Source organism: Amia ocellicauda, unplaced genomic scaffold, assembly GCF_036373705.1.
Source record: "Amia ocellicauda isolate fAmiCal2 unplaced genomic scaffold, fAmiCal2.hap1 HAP1_SCAFFOLD_146, whole genome shotgun sequence".
In the NCBI taxonomy this organism is placed as follows: domain Eukaryota; kingdom Metazoa; phylum Chordata; class Actinopteri; order Amiiformes; family Amiidae; genus Amia; species Amia ocellicauda.
Genome location: NW_027102709.1, coordinates 120,001 through 145,179, shown reverse-complemented (window position 1 = coordinate 145,179; position 25,179 = coordinate 120,001). Strand labels below are relative to the sequence as shown.

The window sequence follows — 25,179 nt, the reverse complement described above, 5'->3', positions numbered from 1 at the left end:
TGATGATGGACTACCCGACTCGCCAATAATATTGGGTTCTGGTGTATTGAAATACAGGAGCTGCTGGATTTGTGTGTTTTCTTACCCCCTCACCATAGTTTGTCAAATGTTTAAACAACTGAACTTATATTCAAGGTTTATTTTTCTTCATATGTTTTACTGGTTTACATTTGTCTCAGCAACCTGTTGAATGATTCTTCTGCTTTCAAAACAAAATGACAACAGGATGAATGCACACACTTGAAAATACAATACATGCAATGTTATGCATCATAGTGATGCAACCTCCTTTCAGTTTCATACTGCATGTCAATTGAAATCCTTACTGAAATGCACACCTTCTCAAGATTGCGCTTGACTGGCGTGTCAGGCACTCAATTACAGCTGTTTTATCAAAACAATGTGTTCGTTTTGTAATATATACTTCCGGTCTGGTGTGGCACCCCAGCTAACGCACAACGTTGCCACAATGTTGCCACAACGTGGCGTGTTAGCAGGGACTGTCTGCGGCGCGCTGGTGTGTCCCGGGCTTTAGAGTAGAGAGACAGTTCAACTGTAAGTATGAACGGCAGAAACGGATATTGCCTTCCCTTTAAGTAGAGCGTCAGGGACAGCCTTCCTGGCTTACGGCCATACTAGCCTGAATACGCTCGATCTCGTCCGATCTCGGAAGCTAAGCAGGCTCGGGCCTGGTCAGTACTTGAATGGGAGACCGCCTGGGAATACCAGGTGCTGTAAGCTTTTGCATCTTTTACACACCAGAGGGCGACAAATCACGAGTTTTAACTTTGGATACACGCAATTTCATCATTATTTCAGATTTGACTTCCCCAAATACACAGGCATACAATAGATCTTGTTCTCCAACGTAAACGGTCCCTAGTAACTAGGGTACATTCATAAATAAATTGAGCATCATGGCTAGAAGTGACTAAATGTTGCCTAATCTTTCTCATCGAGAAATGACACAATTACAGCAACACAAAAAGGAACTCCACCGGACAAAGTTCAGTGCTCACAAGGAGCCTCATTCAACACACACGGTTCCATTCCCATTCATGCAAAGCACGAAAGTGTAAAACTTGGGAACATACTTGAGAGCAAAGATCACATTCAATCTCATTCAAGGCACGGATGTGAATGCAACGGGATGAAATTACTGAAATGATGCCTGCCCTCGAACTGTGATGATGGACTACCTGATTCGCCAATAATATTGGGTTCTGGTGTATTGAAATACAGGAGCTGCTGGATTTGTGTGTTTTCTTACCCCCTCACCATAGTTTGTCAAATGTTTAAACAACTGAACTTATATTCAAGGTTTGTTTCTCTTCATATGTTTTACTGGTTTACATTTGTCTCAGCAACCTGTTGAATGATTCTTCTGCTTTCAAAACAAAATGACAACAGGATGAATGCACACACTTGAAAATACAATACATGCAATGTTATGCATCATAGTGATGCAACCTCCTTTCAGTTTCATACTGCATGTCAATTGAAATCCTTACTGAAATGCACACCTTCTCAAGATTGCGCTTGACTGGCGTGTCAGGCACTCAATTACAGCTGTTTTATCAAGACAATGTGTTCGTTTTGTAAAATATAGTTCCGGTCTGGTGTGGCACCCCAGCTAACGCACAACGTTGCCACAACGTGGCGTGTTAGCAGGGACTGTCTGCGGCGCGCTGGTGTGTCCCGGGCTTTAGAGTAGAGAGACAGTTCAACTGTAAGTATGAACGGCAGAAACGGATATTGCCTTCCCTTTAACTAGAGCGTCAGGGACAGCCTCCCTGGCTTACGGCCATATTAGCCTGAATACGCCCGATCTCGTCCGATCTCGGAAGCCAAGCAGGCTCGGGTCTGGTCAGTACTTGGATGGGAGACCGCCTGGGAATACCAGGTGCTGTAAGCTTCTTCACCTTTTACACACCAGAGGGCGACAAATCACGAGTTTTAACTTTGGATACACACAATTTCATCATTATTTCAGATTTTACTTCCCCAAATACACAGGCATACAATAGATCTTGTTCTCCAACGTAAACGGTCCCTAGTAACTAGGGTACATTCGTAAATAAATTGAGCATCATGGCTAGAAGTGACTAAATGTTGCCTAATCTTTCTCATCGAGAAATGACACAATTACAGCAACACAAAAAGAACTCCACCGGACAAAGTTCAGTGCTCACAAGGAGCCTCATTCAACACACACGGTTCCATTCCCATTCATGCAAAGCACGAAAGTGTAAAACTTGGGAACATACTTGAGAGCAAAGATCACATTCAATCTCATTCAAGGCACGGATGTGAATGCAACGGGATGAAATTACTGAAATGATGCCTGCCCTTGAACTGTGATGATGGACTACCCGACTCGCCAATAATATTGGCTTCTGGTGTATTGAAATACAGGAGCTGCTGGATTTGTGTCATTTCTTACCCCCTCACCATAGTTTGTCAAATGTTTAAACAACTGAACTTATATTGAAGGTTTGTTTCTCTTCATATGTTTTACTGGTTTACATTTGTCTCAGCAACCTGTTGAATGATTCTTCTGCTTTCAAAACAAAATGACAACAGGATGAATGCACACACTTGAAAATACAATACATGCAATGTTATGCATCATAGTGATGCAACCTCCTTTCAGTTTCATACTGCATGTCAATTGAAATCCTTACTGAAATGCACACCTTCTCAAGATTGCGCTTGACTGGCGTGTCAGGCACTCAATTACAGCTGTTTTATCAAGACAATGTGTTCGTTTTGTAAAATATAGTTCCGGTCTGGTGTGGCACCCCAGCTAACGCACAACGTTGCCACAACGTGGCGTGTTAGCAGGGACTGTCTGTGGCGCGCTGGTGTGTCCCGGGCTTTAGAGTAGAGAGACAGTTCAACTGTAAGTATGAATGGCAGAAACGGATATTGCCTTCCCTTTAAATAGAGCGTCAGGGACAGCCTCCCTGGATTACGGCCATACTAGCCTGAATACGCCCGATCTCGTCCGATCTCGGAAGCCAAGCAGGCTCGGGCCTGGTTAGTACTTGGATGGGAGACCGCCTGGGAATACCAGGTGCTGTAAGCTTTTGCACCTTTTACACACCAGAGGGCGACAAATCACGAGTTTTAACTTTGGATACACACAATTTCATCATTATTTCAGATTTTACTTCCCCAAATACACAGGCATACAATAGATCTTGTTCTCCAACGTAAACGGTCCCTAGTAACTAGGGTACATTCGTAAATAAATTGAGCATCATGGCTAGAAGTGACTAAATGTTGCCTAATCTTTCTCATCAAGAAATGACACAATTACAGCAACACAAAAAGGAACTCCACCGGACAAAGTTCAGTGCTCACAAGGAGCCTCATTCAACACACACGGTTCCATTCCCATTCATGCAAAGCACGAAAGTGTAAAACTTGGGAACGTACTTGAGAGCAAAGATCACATTCAATCTCATTCAAGGCACGGATGTGAATGCAACGGGATGAAATTACTGAAATGATGCCTGCCCTCGAACTGTGATGATGGACTACCCGACTCGCCAATAATATTGGGTTCTGGTGTATTGAAATACAGGAGCTGCTGGATTTGTGTGTTTTCTTACCGCCTCACCATAGTTTGTCAAATGTTTAAACAACTGAACTTATATTCAAGGTTTGTTTCTCTTCATATGTTTTACTGGTTTACATTTGTCTCAGCAACCTGTTGAATGATTCATCTGCTTTCAAAACAAAATGACAACAGGATGAATGCACACACTTGAAAATACACTACATGCAATGTTATGCATCATAGTGATGCAACCTCCTTTCAGTTTCATACTGCATGTCAATTGAAATCCTTACTGAAATGCACACCTTCTCAAGATTGCGCTTGACTGGCGTGTCAGGCACTCAATTACAGCTGTTTTATCAAGACAATGTGTTCGTTTTGTAAAATATAGTTCCGGTCTGGTGTGGCACCCCAGCTAACGCACAACGTTGCCACAACGTGGCGTGTTAGCAGGGACAGTCTGCGGCGCGCTGGTGTGTCCCGGGCTTTAGAGTAGAGAGACAGTTCAACTGTAAGTATGAACGGCAGAAACGGATATTGCCTTCCCTTTAAGTAGAGCGTCAGGAACACCCTCCCTGGCTTATGGCCATTCTAGCCTGAATACGCCCGATCTCGTCCGATCTCGGAAGCCAAGCAGGCTCGGGCCTGGTCAGCACTTGGATGGGAGACCGCCTGGGAATACCAGGTGCTGTAAGCTTTTGCACCTTTTACACACCAGAGGGCGACAAATCACGAGTTTTAACTTTGGATACACACAATTTCATCATTATTTCAGATTTGACTTCCCCAAATACACAGGCATACAATAGATCTTGTTCTCCAACGTAAACGGTCCCTAGTAACTAGGGTACATTCGTAACTAAATTGAGCATCATGGCTAGAAGTGACTAAATGTTGCCTAATCTTTCTCATCGAGAAATGACACAATTACAGCAACACAAAAAGGAACTCCACCGGACAAAGTTCAGTGCTCACAAGGAGCCTCATTCAACACACACGGTTCCATTCCCATTCATGCAAAGCAAGAAAGTGTAAAACTTGGGAACATACTTGAGAGCAAAGATCACATTCAATCTCATTCAAGGCACGGATGTGAATGCAACGGGATGAAATTACTGAAATGATGCCTGCCCTCGAACTGTGATGATGGACTACCCGACTCGCCAATCATGTTGGGTTCTGGTGTATTGAAATACAGGAGCTGCTGGATTTGTATGTTTTCTTACCCCCTCACCATAGTTTGTCAAATGTTTAAACAACTGAACTTATATTCAAGGTTTGTTTCTCTTCATATGTTTTACTGGTTTACATTTGTCTCAGCAACCTGTTGAATGATTCTTCTGCTTTCAAAACAAAATGACAACAGGATGAATGCACACACTTGAAAATACAATACATGCAATGTTATGCATCATAGTGATGCAACCTCCTTTCAGTTTCATACTGCATGTCAATTGAAATCCTTACTGAAATGCACACCTTGTCAAGATTGCGCTTGACTGGCGTGTCAGGCACTCAATTACAGCTGTTTTATCAAGACAATGTGTTCGTTTTGTAATATATAGTTCCGGTCTGGTGTGGCACCCCAGCTAACGCACAACGTTGCCACAATGTTGCCACAACGTGGCGTGTTAGCAGGGACTGTCTGCGGCGCGCTGGTGTGTCCCGGGCTTTAGAGTAGAGAGACAGTTCAACTGTAAGTATGAACGGCAGAAACGGATATTGCCTTCCCTTTAAGTAGAGCGTCAGGGACAGCCTCCCTGGCTTACGGCCATACTAGCCTGAATACGCCCGATCTCGTCCGATCTCGGAAGCTAAGCAGGCTCGGGCCTGGTCAGTACTTGGATGGGAGACCGCCTGGGAATACCAGGTGCTGTAAGCTTTTGCATCTTTTACACACCAGAGGGCGACAAATCACGAGTTTTAACTTTGGATACACGCAATTTCATCATTATTTCAGATTTGACTTCCCCAAATACACAGGCATACATTAGATCTTGTTCTCCAACGTAAACGGTCCCTAGTAACTAGGGTACATTCGTAAATAAATTGAGCATCATGGCTAGAAGTGACTAAATGTTGCCTAATCTTTCTCATCGAGAAATGACACAATTACAGCAACACAAAAAGGAACTCCACCGGACAAAGTTCAGTGCTCACAAGGAGCCTCATTCAACACACACGGTTCCATTCCCATTCATGCAAAGCACGAAAGTGTAAAACTTGGGAACATACTTGAGAGCAAAGATCACATTCAATCTCATTCAAGGCACGGATGTGAATGCAACGGGATGAAATTACTGAAATGATGCCTGCCCTCGAACTGTGATGATGGACTACCCGACTCGCCAATAATATTGGGTTCTGGTGTATTGAAATACAGGAGCTGCTGGATTTGTGTGTTTTCTTACCCCCTCACCATAGTTTGTCAAATGTTTAAACAACTGAACTTATATTCAAGGTTTGTTTCTCTTCATATGTTTTACTGGTTTACATTTGTCTCAGCAACCTGTTGAATGATTCTTCTGCTTTCAAAACAAAATGACAACAGGATGAATGCAAACACTTGAAAATACAATACATGCAATGTTATGCATCATAGTGATGCAACCTCCTTTCAGTTTCATACTGCATGTCAATTGAAATCCTTACTGAAATGCACACCTTCTCAAGATTGCGCTTGACTGGCGTGTCAGGCACTCAATTACAGCTGTTTTATCAAGACAATGTGTTCGTTTTGTAATATATAGTTCCGGTCTGGTGTGGCACCCCAGCTAACGCACAACGTTGCCACAATGTTGCCACAACGTGGCGTGTTAGCAGGGACTGTCTGCGGCGCGCTGGTGTGTCCCGGGCTTTAGAGTAGAGAGACAGTTCAACTGTAAGTATGAACGGCAGAAACGGATATTGCCTTCCCTTTAAGTAGAGCGTCAGGGACAGCCTCCCTGGCTTACGGCCATACTAGCCTGAATACGCCCAATCTCGTCCGATCTCGGAAACTAAGCAGGCTCGGGCCTGGTCAGTACTTGGATGGGAGACCGCCTGGGAATACCAGGTGCTGTAAGCTTTTGCATCTTTTACACACCAAAGGGCGACAAATCACAAGTTTTAACTTTGGATACACGCAATTTCATCATTATTTCAGATTTGACTTCCCCAAATACACAGGCATACAATAGATCTTGTTCTCCAACGTAAACGGTCCCTAGTAACTAGTGTACATTTGTAAATAAATTGAGCATCATGGCTAGAAGTGACTAAATGTTGCCTAATCTTTCTCATCGAGAAATGACACAATTACAGCAACACAAAAAGGAACTCCACCGGACAAAGTTCAGTGCTCACAAGGAGCCTCATTCAACACACACGGTTCCATTCCCATTCATGCAAAGCACGAAAGTGTAAAACTTGGGAACATACTTGAGAGCAAAGATCACATTGAATCTCATTCAAGGCACGGATGTGAATGCAACGGGATGAAATTACTGAAATGATGCCTGCCCTCGAACTGTGATGATGGACTACCCGACTCGCCAATAATATTGGCTTCTGGTGTATTGAAATACAGGAGCTGCTGGATTTGTGTGTTTTCTTACCCCCTCACCATAGTTTGTCAAATGTTTAAACAACTGAACTTATATTCAAGGTTTGTTTCTCTTCATATGTTTTACTGGTTTACATTTGTCTCAGCAACCTGTTGAATGATTCTTCTGCTTTCAAAACAAAATGTAAACAGGATGAATGCACACACTTGAAAATACAATACATGCAATGTTATGCATCATAGTGATGCAACCTCCTTTCAGTTTCATACTGCATGTCAATTGAAATCCTTACTGAAATGCACACCTTCTCAAGATTGCGCTTGACTGGCGTGTCAGGCACTCAATTACAGCTGTTTTATCAAGACAATGTGTTCGTTTTGTAATATATAGTTCCGGTCTGGTGTGGCACCCCAGCTAACGCACAACGTTGCCACAATGTTGCCACAACGTTTCGTGTTAGCAGGGACTGTCTGCGGCGCGCTGGTGTGTCCCGGGCTTTAGAGTAGAGAGACAGTTCAACTGTAAGTATGAACGGCAGAAACGGATATTGCCTTCCCTTTAAGTAGAGCGTCAGGGACAGCCTCCCTGGCTTACGGCCATACTAGCCTGAATACGCCCGATCTCGTCCGATCTCGGAAGCTAAGCAGGCTCGGGCCTTGTCAGTACTTGGATGGGAGACCGCCTGGGAATACCAGGTGCTGTAAGCTTTTGCATCTTTTACACACCAAAGGGCGACAAATCACAAGTTTTAACTTTGGATACACGCAATTTCATCATTATTTCAGATTTGACTTCCCCAAATACACAGGCATTCAATAGATCTTGTTCTCCAACGTAATCGGTCCCTAGTAACTATTGTACATTTGTAAATAAATTGAGCATCATGGCTAGAAGTGACTAAATGTTGCCTAATCTTTCTCATCGAGAAATGACACAATTACAGCAACACAAAAAGGAACTCCACCGGACAAAGTTCAGTGCTCACAAGGAGCCTCATTCAACACACACGGTTCCATTCCCATTCATGCAAAGCACGAAAGTGTAAAACTTGGGAACATACTTGAGAGCAAAGATCACATTGAATCTCATTCAAGGCACGGATGTGAATGCAACGGGATGAAATTACTGAAATGATGCCTGCCCTCGAACTGTGATGATGGACTACCCGACTCGCCAATAATATTGGGTTCTGGTGTATTGAAATACAGGAGCTGCTGGATTTGTGTGTTTTCTTACCCCCTCACCATAGTTTGTCAAATGTTTAAACAACTGAACTTATATTCAAGGTTTGTTTCTCTTCATATGTTTTACTGGTTTACATTTGTCTCAGCAACCTGTTGAATGATTCTTCTGCTTTCAAAACAAAATGACAACAGGATGAATGCACACACTTGAAAATACAAAACATGCAATGTTATGCATCATAGTGATGCAACCTCCTTTCAGTTTCATACTGCATGTCAATTGAAATCCTTACTGAAATGCACACCTTCTCAAGATTGCGCTTGACTGGCGTGTCAGGCACTCAATTACAGCTGTTTTATCAAGACAAATGTGTTCGTTTTGTAAAATATAGTTCCGGTCTGGTGTGGCACCCCAGCTAACGCACAACGTTGCCACAACGTGGCATATTAGCAGGGACTGTCTGCGGCGCGCTGGTGTGTCCCGGGCTTTAGAGTAGAGAGACAGTTCAACTGTAAGTATGAACGGCAGAAACGGATATTGCCATCCCTTTAAGTAGAGCGTCAGGGACAGCCTCCCTGGCTTACGGCCATACTAGCCTGAATACGCCTGATCTCGTCCGATCTCGGAAGCTAAGCAGGCTCGGGCCTGGTCAGTACTTGGATGGGAGACCGCCTGGGAATACCAGGTGCTGTAAGCTTTTGCATCTTTTACACACCAGAGCGCGACAAATCACGAGTTTTAACTTTGGATACACGCAATTTCATCATTATTTCAGATTTGACTTCCCCAAATACACAGGCATACAATAGATCTTGTTCTCCAACGTAAACGGTCCCTAGTAACTAGGGTACATTCGTAAATAAATTGAGCATCATGGCTAGAAGTGACTAAATGTTGCCTAATCTTTCTCATCGAGAAATGACACAATTACAGCAACACAAAAAGGAACTCCACCGGACAAAGATCAGTGCTCACAAGGAGCCTCATTCAACACACACGGTTCCATTCCCATTCATGCAAAGCACGAAAGTGTAAAACTTGGGAACATACTTGAGAGCAAAGATCACATTCAATCTCATTCAAGGCACGGATGTGAATGCAACGGGGTGAAATTACTGAAATGATGCCTGCCCTCGAACTGTGATGATGGACTACCCGACTCGCCAATAATATTGGGTTCTGGTGTATTGAAATACAGGAGCTGCTGGATTTGTGTGTTTTCTTACCCCCTCACCATAGTTTGTCAAATGTTTAAACAACTGAACTTATATTCAAGGTTTGTTTCTCTTCATATGTTTTACTGGTTTACATTTGTCTCAGCAACCTGTTGAATGATTCTTCTGCTTTCAAAACAAAATGACAACAGGATGAATGCACACACTTGAAAATACAATACATGCAATGTTATGCATCATAGTGATGCAACCTCCTTTCAGTTTCATACTGCATGTCAATTGAAATCCTTACTGAAATGCACACCTTCTCAAGATTGCGCTTGACTGGCGTGTCAGGCACTCAATTACAGCTGTTTTATCAAGACAAATGTGTTCGTTTTGTAAAATATAGTTCCGGTCTGGTGTGGCACCCCAGCTAACGCACAACGTTGCCACAACGTGGCATATTAGCAGGGACTGTCTGCGGCGCGCTGGTGTGTCCCGGGCTTTAGAGTAGAGAGACAGTTCAACTGTAAGTATGAACGGCAGAAACGGATATTGCCATCCCTTTAAGTAGAGCGTCAGGGACAGCCTCCCTGGCTTACGGCCATACTAGCCTGAATACGCCCGATCTCGTCCGATCTCGGAAGCTAAGCAGGCTCGGGCCTGGTCAGTACTTGAATGGGAGACCCCCTGGGAATACCAGGTGCTGTAAGCTTTTGCATCTTTTACACACCAGAGCGCGACAAATCACGAGTTTTAACTTTGGATACACGCAATTTCATCATTATTTCAGATTTGACTTCCCCAAATACACAGGCATACAATAGATCTTGTTCTCCAACGTAAACGGTCCCTAGTAACAAGGGTACATTCGTAAATAAATTGAGCATCATGGCTAGAAGTGACTAAATGTTGCCTAATCTTTCTCATCGAGAAATGACACAATTACAGCAACACAAAAAGGAACTCCACCGGACAAAGATCAGTGCTCACAAGGAGCCTCATTCAACACACACGGTTCCATTCCCATTCATGCAAAGCACGAAAGTGTAAAACTTGGGAACATACTTGAGAGCAAAGATCACATTCAATCTCATTCAAGGCACGGATGTGAATGCAACGGGGTGAAATTACTGAAATGATGCCTGCCCTCGAACTGTGATGATGGACTACCCGACTCGCCAATAATATTGGGTTCTGGTGTATTGAAATACAGGAGCTGCTGGATTTGTGTGTTTTCTTACCCCCTCACCATAGTTTGTCAAATGTTTAAACAACTGAACTTATATTCAAGGTTTGTTTCTCTTCATATGTTTTACTGGTTTACATTTGTCTCAGCAACCTGTTGAATGATTCTTCTGCTTTCAAAACAAAATGACAACAGGATGAATGCACACACTTGAAAATACAATACATGCAATGTTATGCATCATAGTGATGCAACCTCCTTTCAGTTTCATACTGCATGTCAATTGAAATCCTTACTGAAATGCACACCTTCTCAAGATTGCGCTTGACTGGCGTGTCAGGCACTCAATTACAGCTGTTTTATCAAGACAAATGTGTTCGTTTTGTAAAATATAGATCCGGTCTGGTGTGGCACCCCAGCTAACGCACAACGTTGCCACAACGTGGCATATTAGCAGGGACTGTCTGCGGCGCGCTGGTGTGTCCCGGGCTTTAGAGTAGAGAGACAGTTCAACTGTAAGTATGAACGGCAGAAACGGATATTGCCATCCCTTTAAGTAGAGCGTCAGGGACAGCCTCCCTGGCTTACGGCCATACTAGCCTGAATACGCCCGATCTCGTCCGATCTCGGAAGCTAAGCAGGCTCGGGCCTGGTCAGTACTTGGATGGGAGACCGCCTGGGAATACCAGGTGCTGTAAGCTTTTGCATCTTTTACACACCAGAGCGCGACAAATCACGAGTTTTAACTTTGGATACACGCAATTTCATCATTATTTCAGATTTGACTTCCCCAAATACACAGGCATACAATAGATCTTGTTCTCCAACGTAAACGGTCCTTAGTAACTAGGGTACATTCGTAAATAAATTGAGCATCATGGCTAGAAGTGACTAAATGTTGCCTAATCTTTCTCATCGAGAAATGACACAATTACAGCAACACAAAAAGGAACTCCACCGGACAAAGATCAGTGCTCACAAGGAGCCTCATTCAACACACACAGTTCCATTCCCATTCATGCAAAGCACGAAAGTGTAAAACTTGGGAACATACTTGAGAGCAAAGATCACATTCAATCTCATTCAAGGCACGGATGTGAATGCAACGGGATGAAATTACTGAAATGATGCCTGCCCTCGAACTGTGATGATGGACTACCCGACTCGCCAATAATATTGGGTTCTGGTGTATTGAAATACAGGAGCTGCTGGATTTGTGTGTTTTCTTACCCCCTCACCATAGTTTGTCAAATGTTTAAACAACTGAACTTATATTCAAGGTTTGTTTCTCTTCATATGTTTTACTGGTTTACATTTGTCTCAGCAACCTGTTGAATGATTCTTCTGCTTTCAAAACAAAATGACAACAGGATGAATGCACACACTTGAAAATACAATACATGCAATGTTATGCATCATAGTGATGCAACCTCCTTTCAGTTTCATACTGCATGTCAATTGAAATCCTTACTGAAATGCACACCTTCTCAAGATTGCGCTTGACTGGCGTGTCAGGCACTCAATTACAGCTGTTTTATCAAGACAAATGTGTTCGTTTTGTAAAATATAGTTCCGGTCTGGTGTGGCACCCCAGCTAACGCACAACGTTGCCACAACGTGGCATATTAGCAGGGACTGTCTGCGGCGCGCTGGTGTGTCCCGGGCTTTAGAGTAGAGAGACAGTTCAACTGTAAGTATGAACGGCAGAAACGGATATTGCCATCCCTTTAAGTAGAGCGTCAGGGACAGCCTCCCTGGCTTACGGCCATACTAGCCTGAATACGCCCGATCTCGTCCGATCTCGGAAGCTAAGCAGGCTCGGGCCTGGTCAGTACTTGGATGGGAGACCGCCTGGGAATACCAGGTGCTGTAAGCTTTTGCATCTTTTACACACCAAAGGGCGACAAATCACGAGTTTTAACTTTGGATACACGCAATTTCATCATTATTTCAGATTTGACTTCCCCAAATACACAGGCATACAATAGATCTTGTTCTCCAACGTAAACGGTCCCTAGTAACTAGGGTACATTCGTAAATAAATTGAGCATCATGGCTAGAAGTGACTAAATGTTGCCTAATCTTTCTCATCGAGAAATGACACAATTACAGCAACACAAAAAGGAACTCCACCGGACAAAGATCAGTGCTCACAAGGAGCCTCATTCAACACACACGGTTCCATTCCCATTCATGCAAAGCACGAAAGTGTAAAACTTGGGAACATACTTGAGAGCAAAGATCACATTCAATCTCATTCAAGGCACGGATGTGAATGCAACGGGATGAAATTACTGAAATGATGCCTGCCCTCGAACTGTGATGATGGACTACCCGACTCGCCAATAATATTGGGTTCTGGTGTATTGAAATACAGGAGCTGCTGGATTTGTGTGTTTTCTTACCCCCTCACCATAGTTTGTCAAATGTTTAAACAACTGAACTTATATTCAAGGTTTGTTTCTCTTCATATGTTTTACTGGTTTACATTTGTCTCAGCAACCTGTTGAATGATTCTTCTGCTTTCAAAACAAAATGACAACAGGATGAATGCACACACTTGAAAATACAATACATGCAATGTTATGCATCATAGTGATGCAACCTCCTTTCAGTTTCATACTGCATGTCAATTGAAATCCTTACTGAAATGCACACCTTCTCAAGATTGCGCTTGACTGGCGTGTCAGGCACTCAATTACAGCTGTATTATCAAGACAATGTGTTCGTTTTGTAAAATATAGTTCCGGTCTGGTGTGGCACCCCAGCTAACGCACAACGTTGCCACAACGTTTCGTGTTAGCAGGGACTGTCTGCGGCGCGCTGGTGTGTCCCGGGCTTTAGAGTAGAGAGACAGTTCAACTGTAAGTATGAATGGCAGAAACGGATATTGCCTTCCCTTTAAGTAGAGCGTCAGGGACAGCCTCCCTGGCTTATGGCCATACTAGCCTGAATACGCCCGATCTCGTCCGATCTCGGAAGCTAAGCAGGCTCGGGCCTGGTCAGTACTTGGATGGGAGACCGCCTGGGAATACCAGGTGCTGTAAGCTTTTGCATCTTTTACACACCAAAGGGCGACAAATCACAAGTTTTAACTTTGGATACACGCAATTTCATCATTATTTCAGATTTGACTTCCCCAAATACACAGGCATACAATAGATCTTGTTCTCCAACGTAAACGGTCCCTAGTAACTAGTGTACATTTGTAAATAAATTGAGCATCATGGCTAGAAGTGACTAAATGTTGCCTAATCTTTCTCATCGAGAAATGACACAATTATAGCAACACAAAAAGGAACTCCACCGGACAAAGTTCAGTGCTCACAAGGAGCCTCATTCAACACACACGGTTCCATTCCCATTCATGCAAAGCACGAAAGTGTAAAACTTGGGAACATACTTGAGAGCAAAGATCATATTCAATCTCATTCAAGGCACGGATGTGAATGCAACGGGATGAAATTACTGAAATGATGCCTGCCCTCGAACTGTGATGATGGACTACCCGACTCGCCAATAATATTGGGTTCTGGTGTATTGAAATACAGGAGCTGCTGGATTTGTGTGTTTTCTTACCCCCTCACCATAGTTTGTCAAATGTTTAAACAACTGAACTTATATTCAAGGTTTGTTTCTCTTCATATGTTTTACTGGTTTACATTTGTCTCAGCAACCTGTTGAATGATTCTTCTGCTTTCAAAACAAAATGACAAAAGGATGAATGCACACACTTGAAAATACAATACATGCAATGTTATGCATCATAGTGATGCAACCTCCTTTCAGTTTCATACTGCATGTCAATTGAAATCCTTACTGAAATGCACACCTTCTCAAGATTGCGCTTGACTGGCGTGTCAGGCACTCAATTACAGCTGTTTTATCAAGACAATGTGTTCGTTTTGTAATATATAGTTCCGGTCTGGTGTGGCACCCCAGCTAACGCACAACGTTGCCACAATGTTGCCACAACGTGGCGTGTTAGCAGGGACTGTCTGCGGCGCGCTGGTGTGTCCCGGGCTTTAGAGTAGAGAGACAGTTCAACTGTAAGTATGAATGGCAGAAACGGATATTGCCTTCCCTTTAAGTAGAGCGTCAGGGACAGCCTCCCTGGCTTATGGCCATACTAGCCTGAATACGCCCGATCTCGTCCGATCTCGGAAGCTAAGCAGGCTCGGGCCTGGTCAGTACTTGGATGGGAGACCGCCTGGGAATACCAGGTGCTGTAAGCTTTTGCATCTTTTACACACCAAAGGGCGACAAATCACAAGTTTTAACTTTGGATACACGCAATTTCATCATTATTTCAGATTTGACTTCCCCAAATACACAGGCATACAATAGATCTTGTTCTCCAACGTAAACGGTCCCTAGTAACTAGTGTACATTTGTAAATAAATTGAGCATCATGGCTAGAAGTGACTAAATGTTGCCTAATCTTTCTCATCGAGAAATGACACAATTACAGCAACACAAAAAGGAACTCCACCGGACAAAGTTCAGTGCTCACAAGGAGCCTCATTCAACACACACGGTTCCATTCCCATTCATGCAAAGCACGAAAGTGTAAAACTTGGGAACATACTTGAGAGCAAAGATCACATTGAATCTCATTCAAGGCACGGATGTGAATGCAACGGGATGAAATTACTGAAATGATGCCTGCCCTCGAACTGTGATGATGGACTACCCGACTCGCCAATAATATTGGCTTCTGGTGTATTGAAATACAGGAGCTGCTGGATTTGTGTGTTTTCTTACCCCCTCACCATAGTTTGTCAAATGTTTAAACAACTGAACTTATATTCAAGGTTTGTTTCTCTTCATATGTTTTACTGGTTTACATTTGTCTCAGCAACCTGTTGAATGATTCTTCTGCTTTCAAAACAAAATGACAACAGGATGAATGCACACACTTGAAAATACAATACATGCAATGTTATGCATCATAGTGATGCAACCTCCTTTCAGTTTCATACTGCATGTCAATTGAAATCCTTACTGAAATGCACACCTTCTCAAGATTGCGCTTGACTGGCGTGTCAGGCACTCAATTACAGCTGTTTTATCAAGACAATGTGTTCGTTTTGTAATATATAGTTCCGGTCTGGTGTGGCACCCCAGCTAACGCACAACGTTGCCACAATGTTGCCACAACGTTTCGTGTTAGCAGGGACTGTCTGCGGCGCGCTGGTGTGTCCCGGGCTTTAGAGTAGAGAGACAGTTCAACTGTAAGTATGAACGGCAGAAACGGATATTGCCTTCCCTTTAAGTAGAGCGTCAGGGACAGCCTCCCTGGCTTACGGCCATACTAGCCTGAATACGCCCGATCTCGTCCGATCTCGGAAGCTAAGCAGGCTCGGGCCTTGTCAGTACTTGGATGGGAGACCGCCTGGGAATACCAGGTGCTGTAAGCTTTTGCATCTTTTACACACCAAAGGGCGACAAATCACAAGTTTTAACTTTGGATACACGCAATTTCATCATTATTTCAGATTTGACTTCCCCAAATACACAGGCATACAATAGATCTTGTTCTCCAACGTAAACGGTCCCTAGTAACTAGTGTACATTTGTAAATAAATTGAGCATCATGGCTAGAAGTGACTAAATGTTGCCTAATCTTTCTCATCGAGAAATGACACAATTACAGCAACACAAAAAGGAACTCCACCGGACAAAGTTCAGTGCTCACAAGGAGCCTCATTCAACACACACGGTTCCATTCCCATTCATGCAAAGCACGAAAGTGTAAAACTTGGGAACATACTTGAGAGCAAAGATCACATTGAATCTCATTCAAGGCACGGATGTGAATGCAACGGGATGAAATTACTGAAATGATGCCTGCCCTCGAACTGTGATGATGGACTACCCGACTCGCCAATAATATTGGGTTCTGGTGTATTGAAATACAGGAGCTGCTGGATTTGTGTGTTTTCTTACCCCCTCACCATAGTTTGTCAAATGTTTAAACAACTGAACTTATATTCAAGGTTTGTTTCTCTTCATATGTTTTACTGGTTTACATTTGTCTCAGCAACCTGTTGAATGATTCTTCTGCTTTCAAAACAAAATGACAACAGGATGAATGCACACACTTGAAAATACAATACATGCAATGTTATGCATCATAGTGATGCAACCTCCTTTCAGTTTCATACTGCATGTCAATTGAAATCCTTACTGAAATGCACACCTTCTCAAGATTGCGCTTGACTGGCGTGTCAGGCACTCAATTACAGCTGTTTTATCAAGACAATGTGTTCGTTTTGTAATATATAGTTCCGGTCTGGTGTGGCACCCCAGCTAACGCACAACGTTGCCACAATGTTGCCACAACGTTTCGTGTTAGCAGGGACTGTCTGCGGCGCGCTGGTGTGTCCCGGGCTTTAGAGTAGAGAGACAGTTCAACTGTAAGTATGAACGGCAGAAACGGATATTGCCTTCCCTTTAAGTAGAGCGTCAGGGACAGCCTCCCTGGCTTACGGCCATACTAGCCTGAATACGCCCGATCTCGTCCGATCTCGGAAGCTAAGCAGGCTCGGGCCTTGTCAGTACTTGGATGGGAGACCGCCTGGGAATACCAGGTGCTGTAAGCTTTTGCATCTTTTACACACCAAAGGGCGACAAATCACAAGTTTTAACTTTGGATACACGCAATTTCATCATTATTTCAGATTTGACTTCCCCAAATACACAGGCATACAATAGATCTTGTTCTCCAACGTAAACGGTCCCTAGTAACTAGTGTACATTTGTAAATAAATTGAGCATCATGGCTAGAAGTGACTAAATGTTGCCTAATCTTTCTCATCGAGAAATGACACAATTACAGCAACACAAAAAGGAACTCCACCGGACAAAGTTCAGTGCTCACAAGGAGCCTCATTCAACACACACGGTTCCATTCCCATTCATGCAAAGCACGAAAGTGTAAAACTTGGGAACATACTTGAGAGCAAAGATCACATTGAATCTCATTCAAGGCACGGATGTGAATGCAACGGGATGAAATTACTGAAATGATGCCTGCCCTCGAACTGTGATGATGGACTACCCGACTCGCCAATAATATTGGGTTCTGGTGTATTGAAATACAGGAGCTGCTGGATTTGTGTGTTTTCTTACCCCCTCACCATAGTTTGTCAAATGTTTAAACAACTGAACTTATATTCAAGGTTTGTTTCTCTTCATATGTTTTACTGGTTTACATTTGTCTCAGCAACCTGTTGAATGATTCTTCTGCTTTCAAAACAAAATGACAACAGGATGAATGCACACACTTGAAAATACAAAACATGCAATGTTATGCATCATAGTGATGCAACCTCCTTTCAGTTTCATACTGCATGTCAATTGAAATCCTTACTGAAATGCACACCTTCTCAAGATTGCGCTTGACTGGCGTGTCAGGCACTCAATTACAGCTGTTTTATCAAGACAAATGTGTTCGTTTTGTAAAATATAGTTCCGGTCTGGTGTGGCACCCCAGCTAACGCACAACGTTGCCACAACGTGGCATATTAGCAGGGACTGTCTGCGGCGCGCTGGTGTGTCCCGGGCTTTAGAGTAGAGAGACAGTTCAACTGTAAGTATGAACGGCAGAAACGGATATTGCCATCCCTTTAAGTAGAGCGTCAGGGACAGCCTCCCTGGCTTACGGCCATACTAGCCTGAATACGCCCGATCTCGTCCGATCTCGGAAGCTAAGCAGGCTCGGGCCTGGTCAGTACTTGGATGGGAGACCGCCTGGGAATACCAGGTGCTGTAAGCTTTTGCATCTTTTACACACCAGAGCGCGACAAATCACGAGTTTTAACTTTGGATACACGCAATTTCATCATTATTTCAGATTTGACTTCCCCAAATACACAGGCATACAATAGATCTTGTTCTCCAACGTAAACGGTCCCTAGTAACTAGGGTACATTCGTAAATAAATTGAGCATCATGGCTAGAAGTGACTAAATGTTGCCTAATCTTTCTCATCGAGAAATGACACAATTACAGCAACACAAAAAGGAACTCCACCGGACAAAGATCAGTGCTCACAAGGAGCCTCATTCAACACACACGGTTCCATTCCCATTCATGCAAAGCACGAAAGTGTAAAACTTGGGAACATACTTGATAGCAAAGATCACATTCAATCTCATTCAAGGCACGGATGTGAATGCAACGGGGTGAAATTACTGAAATGATGCCTGCCCTCGAACTGTGATGATGGACTACCCGACTCGCCAATAATATTGGGTTCTGGTGTATTGAAATACAGGAGCTGCTGGATTTGTGTGTTTTCTTACCCCCTCACCATAGTTTGTCAAATGTTTAAACAACTGAACTTATATTCAAGGTTTGTTTCTCTTCATATGTTTTACTGGTTTACATTTGTCTCAGCAACCTGTTGAATGATTCTTCTGCTTTCAAAACAAAATGACAACAGGATGAATGCACACACTTGAAAATACAATACATGCAATGTTATGCATCATAGTGATGCAACCTCCTTTCAGTTTCATACTGCATGTCAATTGAAATCCTTACTGAAATGCACACCTTCTCAAGATTGCGCTTGACTGGCGTGTCAGGCACTCAATTACAGCTGTTTTATCAAGACAAATGTGTTCGTTTTGTAAAATATAGTTCCGGTCTGGTGTGGCACCCCAGCTAACGCACAACGTTGCCACAACGTGGCATATTAGCAGGGACTGTCTGCGGCGCGCTGGTGTGTCCCGGGCTTTAGAGTAGAGAGACAGTTCAACTGTAAGTATGAACGGCAGAAACGGATATTGCCATCCCTTTAAGTAGAGCGTCAGGGACACCCTCCCTGGCTTACGGCCATACTAGCCTGAATACGCCCGATCTCGTCCGATCTCGGAAGCTAAGCAGGCTCGGGCCTGGTCAGTACTTGGATGGGAGACCGCCTGGGAATACCAGGTGCTGTAAGCTTTTGCATCTTTTACACACCAGAGCGCGACAAATCACGAGTTTTAACTTTGGATACACGCAATTTCATCATTATTTCAGATTTGACTTCCCCAAATACACAGGCATACAATAGATCTTGTTCTCCAACGTAAACGGTCCCTAGTAACTAGGGTACATTCGTAAATAAATTGAGCATCATGGCTAGAAGTGACTAAATGTTGCCTAATCTTTCTCATCGAGAAATGACACAATTACAGCAACACAAAAAGGAACTCCACCGGACAAAGATCAGTGCTCACAAGGAGCCTCATTCAACACACACGGTTCCATTCCCATTCATGCAAAGCACGAAAGTGTAAAACTTGGGAACATACTTGAGAGCAAAGATCACATTGAATCTCATTCAAGGCACGGATGTGAATGCAACGGGATGAAATTACTGAAATGATGCCTGCCCTCGAACTGTGATGATGGACTACCCGACTCGCCAATAATATTGGGTTCTGGTGTATTGAAATACAGGAGCTGCTGGATTTGTGTGTTTTCTTACCCCCTCACCATAGTTTGTCAAATGTTTAAACAACTGAACTTATATTCAAGGTTTGTTTCTCTTCATATGTTTTACTGGTTTACATTTGTCTCAGCAACCTGTTGAATGATTCTTCTGCTTTCAAAACAAAATGACAACAGGATGAATGCACACACTTGAAAATACAATACATGCAATGTTATGCATCATAGTGATGCAACCTCCTTTCAGTTTCATACTGCATGTCAATTGAAATCCTTACTGAAATGCACACCTTCTCAAGATTGCGCTTGACTGGCGTGTCAGGCACTCAATTACAGCTGTTTTATCAAGACAAATGTGTTCGTTTTGTAAAATATAGTTCCGGTCTGGTGTGGCACCCCAGCTAACGCACAACGTTGCCACAACGTGGCATATTAGCAGGGACTGTCTGCGGCGCGCTGGTGTGTCCCGGGCTTTAGAGTAGAGAGACAGTTCAACTGTAAGTATGAACGGCAGAAACGGATATTGCCATCCCTTTAAGTAGAGCGTCAGGGACAGCCTCCCTGGCTTACGGCCATACTAGTCTGAATACGCCCGATCTCGTCCGATCTCGGAAGCTAAGCAGGCTCGGGCCTGGTCAGTACTTGAATGGGAGACCGCCTGGGAATACCAGGTGCTGTAAGCTTTTGCATCTTTTACACACCAGAGCGCGACAAATCACGAGTTTTAACTTTGGATACACGCAATTTCATCATTATTTCAGATTTGACTTCCCCAAATACACAGGCATACAATAGATCTTGTTCTCCAACGTAAACGGTCCCTAGTAACTAGGGTACATTCGTAAATAAATTGAGCATCATGGCTAGAAGTGACTAAATGTTGCCTAATCTTTCTCATCGAGAAATGACACAATTACAGCAACACAAAAAGGAACTCCACCGGACAAAGATCAGTGCTCACAAGGAGCCTCATTCAACACACACGGTTCCATTCCCATTCATGCAAAGCACGAAAGTGTAAAACTTGGGAACATACTTGAGAGCAAAGATCACATTCAATCTCATTCAAGGCACGGATGTGAATGCAACGGGGTGAAATTACTGAAATGATGCCTGCCCTCGAACTGTGATGATGGACTACCCGACTCGCCAATAATATTGGGTTCTGGTGTATTGAAATACAGGAGCTGCTGGATTTGTGTGTTTTCTTACCCCCTCACCATAGTTTGTCAAATGTTTAAACAACTGAACTTATATTCAAGGTTTGTTTCTCTTCATATGTTTTACTGGTTTACATTTGTCTCAGCAACCTGTTGAATGATTCTTCTGCTTTCAAAACAAAATGACAACAGGATGAATGCACACACTTGAAAATACAATACATGCAATGTTATGCATCATAGTGATGCAACCTCCTTTCAGTTTCATACTGCATGTCAATTGAAATCCTTACTGAAATGCACACCTTCTCAAGATTGCGCTTGACTGGCGTGTCAGGCACTCAATTACAGCTGTTTTATCAAGACAAATGTGTTCGTTTTGTAAAATATAGTTCCGGTCTGGTGTGGCACCCCAGCTAACGCACAACGTTGCCACAACGTGGCATATTAGCAGGGACTGTCTGCGGCGCGCTGGTGTGTCCCGGGCTTTAGAGTAGAGAGACAGTTCAACTGTAAGTATGAACGGCAGAAACGGATATTGCCATCCCTTTAAGTAGAGCGTCAGGGACAGCCTCCCTGGCTTACGGCCATACTAGCCTGAATACGCCCGATCTCGTCCGATCTCGGAAGCTAAGCAGGCTCGGGCCTGGTCAGTACTTGGATGGGAGACCGCCTGGGAATACCAGGTGCTGTAAGCTTTTGCATCTTTTACACACCAGAGCGCGACAAATCACGAGTTTTAACTTTGGATACACGCAATTTCATCATTATTTCAGATTTGACTTCCCCAAATACACAGGCATACAATAGATCTTGTTCTCCAACGTAAACGGTCCCTAGTAACTAGGGTACATTCGTAAATAAATTGAGCATCATGGCTAGAAGTGACTAAATGTTGCCTAATCTTTCTCATCGAGAAATGACACAATTACAGCAACACAAAAAGGAACTCCACCGGACAAAGATCAGTGCTCACAAGGAGCCTCATTCAACACACACGGTTCCATTCCCATTCATGCAAAGCACGAAAGTGTAAAACTTGGGAACATACTTGAGAGCAAAGATCACATTCAATCTCATTCAAGGCACGGATGTGAATGCAACGGGATGAAATTACTGAAATGATGCCTGCCCTCGAACTGTGATGATGGACTAACCGACTCGCCAATAATATTGGGTTCTGGTGTATTGAAATACAGGAGCTGCTGGATTTGTGTGTTTTCTTACCCCCTCACCATAGTTTGTCAAATGTTTAAACAACTGAACTTATATTCAAGGTTTGTTTCTCTTCATATGTTTTACTGGTTTACATTTGTCTCAGCAACCTGTTGAATGATTCTTCTGCTTTCAAAACAAAATGACAACAGGATGAATGCACACACTTGAAAATACAATACATGCAATGTTATGCATCATAGTGATGAAACCTCCTTTCAGTTTCATACTGCATGTCAATTGAAATCCTTACTGAAATGCACACCTTCTCAAGATTGCGCTTGACTGGCGTGTCAGGCACTCAATTACAGCTGTTTTATCAAGACAAATGTGTTCGTTTTGTAAAATATAGTTCCGGTCTGGTGTGGCACCCCAGCTAACGCACAACGTTGCCACAACGTGGCATATTAGCAGGGACTGTCTGCGGCGCGCTGGTGTGTCCCGGGCTTTAGAGTAGAGAGACAGTTCAACTGTAAGTATGAACGGCAGAAACGGATATTGCCATCCCTTTAAGTAGAGCGTCAGGGACAGCCTCCCTGGCTTACGGCCATACTAGCCTGAATACGCCCGATCTCGTCCGATCTCGGAAGCTAAGCAGGCTCGGGCCTGGTCAGTACTTGGATGGGAGACCGCCTGGGAATACCAGGTGCTGTAAGCTTTTGCATCTTTTACACACCAGAGCGCGACAAATCACGAGTTTTAACTTTGGATACACGCAATTTCATCATTATTTCAGATTTGACTTCCCCAAATACACAGGCATACAATAGATCTTGTTCTCCAACGTAAACGGTCCCTAGTAACTAGGGTACATTCGTAAATAAATTGAGCATCATGGCTAGAAGTGACTAAATGTTGCCTAATCTTTCTCATCGAGAAATGACACAATTACAGCAACACAAAAAGGAACTCCACCGGACAAAGATCAGTGCTCACAAGGAGCCTCATTCAACACACACGGTTCCATTCCCATTCATGCAAAGCACGAAAGTGTAAAACTTGGGAACATACTTGAGAGCAAAGATCACATTCAATCTCATTCAAGGCACGGATGTGAATGCAACGGGATGAAATTACTGAAATGATGCCTGCCCTCGAACTGTGATGATGGACTACCCGACTCGCCAATAATATTGGGTTCTGGTGTATTGAAATACAGGAGCTGCTGGATTTGTGTGTTTTCTTACCCCCTCACCATAGTTTGTCAAATGTTTAAACAACTGAACTTATATTCAAGGTTTGTTTCTCTTCATATGTTTTACTGGTTTACATTTGTCTCAGCAACCTGTTGAATGATTCTTCTGCTTTCAAAACAAAATGACAACAGGATGAATGCACACACTTGAAAATACAATACATGCAATGTTATGCATCATAGTGATGCAACCTCCTTTCAGTTTCATACTGCATGTCAATTGAAATCCTTACTGAAATGCACACCTTCTCAAGATTGCGCTTGACTGGCGTGTCAGGCACTCAATTACAGCTGTTTTATCAAGACAAATGTGTTCGTTTTGTAAAATATAGTTCCGGTCTGGTGTGGCACCCCAGCTAACGCACAACGTTGCCACAATGTTGCCACAACGTGGCGTGTTAGCAGGGACTGTCTGCGGCGCGCTGGTGTGTCCCGGGCTTTAGAGTAGAGAGACAGTTCAACTGTAAGTATGAACGGCAGAAACGGATATTGCCTTCCCTTTAAGTAGAGCGTCAGGGACAGCCTCCCTGGCTTACGGCCATACTAGCCTGAATACGCCCGATCTCGTCCGATCTCGGAAGCTAAGCAGGCTCGGGCCTGGTCAGTACTTGGATGGGAGACCGCCTGGGAATACCAGGTGCTGTAAGCTTTTGCATCTTTTACACACCAGAGGGCGACAAATCACGAGTTTTAACTTTGGATACACGCAATTTCATCATTATTTCAGATTTGACTTCCCCAAATACACAGGCATACAATAGATCTTGTTCTCCAACGTAAACGGTCCCTAGTAACTAGGGTACATTCGTAAATAAATTGAGCATCATGGCTAGAAGTGACTAAATGTTGCCTAATCTTTCTCATCGAGAAATGACACAATTACAGCAACACAAAAAGGAACTCCACCGGACAAAGTTCAGTGCTCACAAGGAGCCTCATTCAACACACACGGTTCCATTCCCATTCATGCAAAGCACGAAAGTGTAAAACTTGGGAACATACTTGAGAGCAAAGATCACATTCAATCTCATTCAAGGCACGGATGTGAATGCAACGGGATGAAATTACTGAAATGATGCCTGCCCTCGAACTGTGATGATGGACTACCCGACTCGCCAATAATATTGGGTTCTGGTGTATTGAAATACAGGAGCTGCTGGATTTGTGTGTTTTCTTACCCCCTCACCATAGTTTGTCAAATGTTTAAACAACTGAACTTATATTCAAGGTTTGTTTCTCTTCATATGTTTTACTGGTTTACATTTGTCTCAGCAACCTGTTGAATGATTCTTCTGCTTTCAAAACAAAATGACAACAGGATGAATGCAAACACTTGAAAATACAATACATGCAATGTTATGCATCATAGTGATGCAACCTCCTTTCAGTTTCATACTGCATGTCAATTGAAATCCTTACTGAAATGCACACCTTCTCAAGATTGCGCTTGACTGGCGTGTCAGGCACTCAATTACAGCTGTATTATCAAGACAATGTGTTCGTTTTGTAAAATAAAGTTCC

The 25,179-nt window shown here is 43.3% G+C and overlaps 21 non-coding genes across 21 annotated transcripts; all 21 read left to right on the top strand.

The window, feature by feature from the left end:
* The first annotated feature begins 622 nt into the window (after window positions 1–622).
* On the top strand, window positions 623–741 carry LOC136722751 (5S ribosomal RNA). Its single transcript, XR_010806435.1, has one exon. It is a non-coding gene; the product is annotated as a 5S ribosomal RNA (ribosomal RNA).
* A 1,055-nt stretch (window positions 742–1,796) lies between these two features.
* On the top strand, window positions 1,797–1,915 carry LOC136722786 (5S ribosomal RNA). Its single transcript, XR_010806467.1, has one exon. It is a non-coding gene; the product is annotated as a 5S ribosomal RNA (ribosomal RNA).
* Window positions 1,916–2,969: 1,054 nt separating this feature from the next.
* LOC136722748 (5S ribosomal RNA) lies at window positions 2,970–3,088 on the top strand. Its single transcript, XR_010806432.1, has one exon. It is a non-coding gene; the product is annotated as a 5S ribosomal RNA (ribosomal RNA).
* A 1,055-nt stretch (window positions 3,089–4,143) lies between these two features.
* Window positions 4,144–4,262, top strand: LOC136722804 (5S ribosomal RNA). Its single transcript, XR_010806482.1, has one exon. It is a non-coding gene; the product is annotated as a 5S ribosomal RNA (ribosomal RNA).
* A 1,066-nt stretch (window positions 4,263–5,328) lies between these two features.
* Window positions 5,329–5,447, top strand: LOC136722858 (5S ribosomal RNA). Its single transcript, XR_010806522.1, has one exon. It is a non-coding gene; the product is annotated as a 5S ribosomal RNA (ribosomal RNA).
* A 1,066-nt stretch (window positions 5,448–6,513) lies between these two features.
* LOC136722794 (5S ribosomal RNA) lies at window positions 6,514–6,632 on the top strand. Its single transcript, XR_010806474.1, has one exon. It is a non-coding gene; the product is annotated as a 5S ribosomal RNA (ribosomal RNA).
* A 1,066-nt stretch (window positions 6,633–7,698) lies between these two features.
* LOC136722770 (5S ribosomal RNA) lies at window positions 7,699–7,817 on the top strand. Its single transcript, XR_010806452.1, has one exon. It is a non-coding gene; the product is annotated as a 5S ribosomal RNA (ribosomal RNA).
* Window positions 7,818–8,873: 1,056 nt separating this feature from the next.
* LOC136722730 (5S ribosomal RNA) lies at window positions 8,874–8,992 on the top strand. Its single transcript, XR_010806416.1, has one exon. It is a non-coding gene; the product is annotated as a 5S ribosomal RNA (ribosomal RNA).
* Window positions 8,993–10,048: 1,056 nt separating this feature from the next.
* Window positions 10,049–10,167, top strand: LOC136722718 (5S ribosomal RNA). Its single transcript, XR_010806405.1, has one exon. It is a non-coding gene; the product is annotated as a 5S ribosomal RNA (ribosomal RNA).
* A 1,056-nt stretch (window positions 10,168–11,223) lies between these two features.
* Window positions 11,224–11,342, top strand: LOC136722857 (5S ribosomal RNA). Its single transcript, XR_010806521.1, has one exon. It is a non-coding gene; the product is annotated as a 5S ribosomal RNA (ribosomal RNA).
* Window positions 11,343–12,398: 1,056 nt separating this feature from the next.
* On the top strand, window positions 12,399–12,517 carry LOC136722856 (5S ribosomal RNA). The gene has a single exon (XR_010806520.1). It is a non-coding gene; the product is annotated as a 5S ribosomal RNA (ribosomal RNA).
* Window positions 12,518–13,572: 1,055 nt separating this feature from the next.
* LOC136722867 (5S ribosomal RNA) lies at window positions 13,573–13,691 on the top strand. Its single transcript, XR_010806530.1, has one exon. It is a non-coding gene; the product is annotated as a 5S ribosomal RNA (ribosomal RNA).
* Window positions 13,692–14,757: 1,066 nt separating this feature from the next.
* Window positions 14,758–14,876, top strand: LOC136722865 (5S ribosomal RNA). The gene has a single exon (XR_010806529.1). It is a non-coding gene; the product is annotated as a 5S ribosomal RNA (ribosomal RNA).
* A 1,066-nt stretch (window positions 14,877–15,942) lies between these two features.
* Window positions 15,943–16,061, top strand: LOC136722769 (5S ribosomal RNA). Its single transcript, XR_010806451.1, has one exon. It is a non-coding gene; the product is annotated as a 5S ribosomal RNA (ribosomal RNA).
* A 1,066-nt stretch (window positions 16,062–17,127) lies between these two features.
* LOC136722768 (5S ribosomal RNA) lies at window positions 17,128–17,246 on the top strand. The gene has a single exon (XR_010806450.1). It is a non-coding gene; the product is annotated as a 5S ribosomal RNA (ribosomal RNA).
* A 1,056-nt stretch (window positions 17,247–18,302) lies between these two features.
* LOC136722854 (5S ribosomal RNA) lies at window positions 18,303–18,421 on the top strand. The gene has a single exon (XR_010806519.1). It is a non-coding gene; the product is annotated as a 5S ribosomal RNA (ribosomal RNA).
* Window positions 18,422–19,477: 1,056 nt separating this feature from the next.
* Window positions 19,478–19,596, top strand: LOC136722853 (5S ribosomal RNA). Its single transcript, XR_010806518.1, has one exon. It is a non-coding gene; the product is annotated as a 5S ribosomal RNA (ribosomal RNA).
* Window positions 19,597–20,652: 1,056 nt separating this feature from the next.
* LOC136722750 (5S ribosomal RNA) lies at window positions 20,653–20,771 on the top strand. Its single transcript, XR_010806434.1, has one exon. It is a non-coding gene; the product is annotated as a 5S ribosomal RNA (ribosomal RNA).
* Window positions 20,772–21,827: 1,056 nt separating this feature from the next.
* LOC136722851 (5S ribosomal RNA) lies at window positions 21,828–21,946 on the top strand. Its single transcript, XR_010806516.1, has one exon. It is a non-coding gene; the product is annotated as a 5S ribosomal RNA (ribosomal RNA).
* A 1,056-nt stretch (window positions 21,947–23,002) lies between these two features.
* LOC136722850 (5S ribosomal RNA) lies at window positions 23,003–23,121 on the top strand. The gene has a single exon (XR_010806515.1). It is a non-coding gene; the product is annotated as a 5S ribosomal RNA (ribosomal RNA).
* A 1,067-nt stretch (window positions 23,122–24,188) lies between these two features.
* Window positions 24,189–24,307, top strand: LOC136722849 (5S ribosomal RNA). Its single transcript, XR_010806514.1, has one exon. It is a non-coding gene; the product is annotated as a 5S ribosomal RNA (ribosomal RNA).
* The last annotated feature ends 872 nt before the right edge of the window (window positions 24,308–25,179 follow it).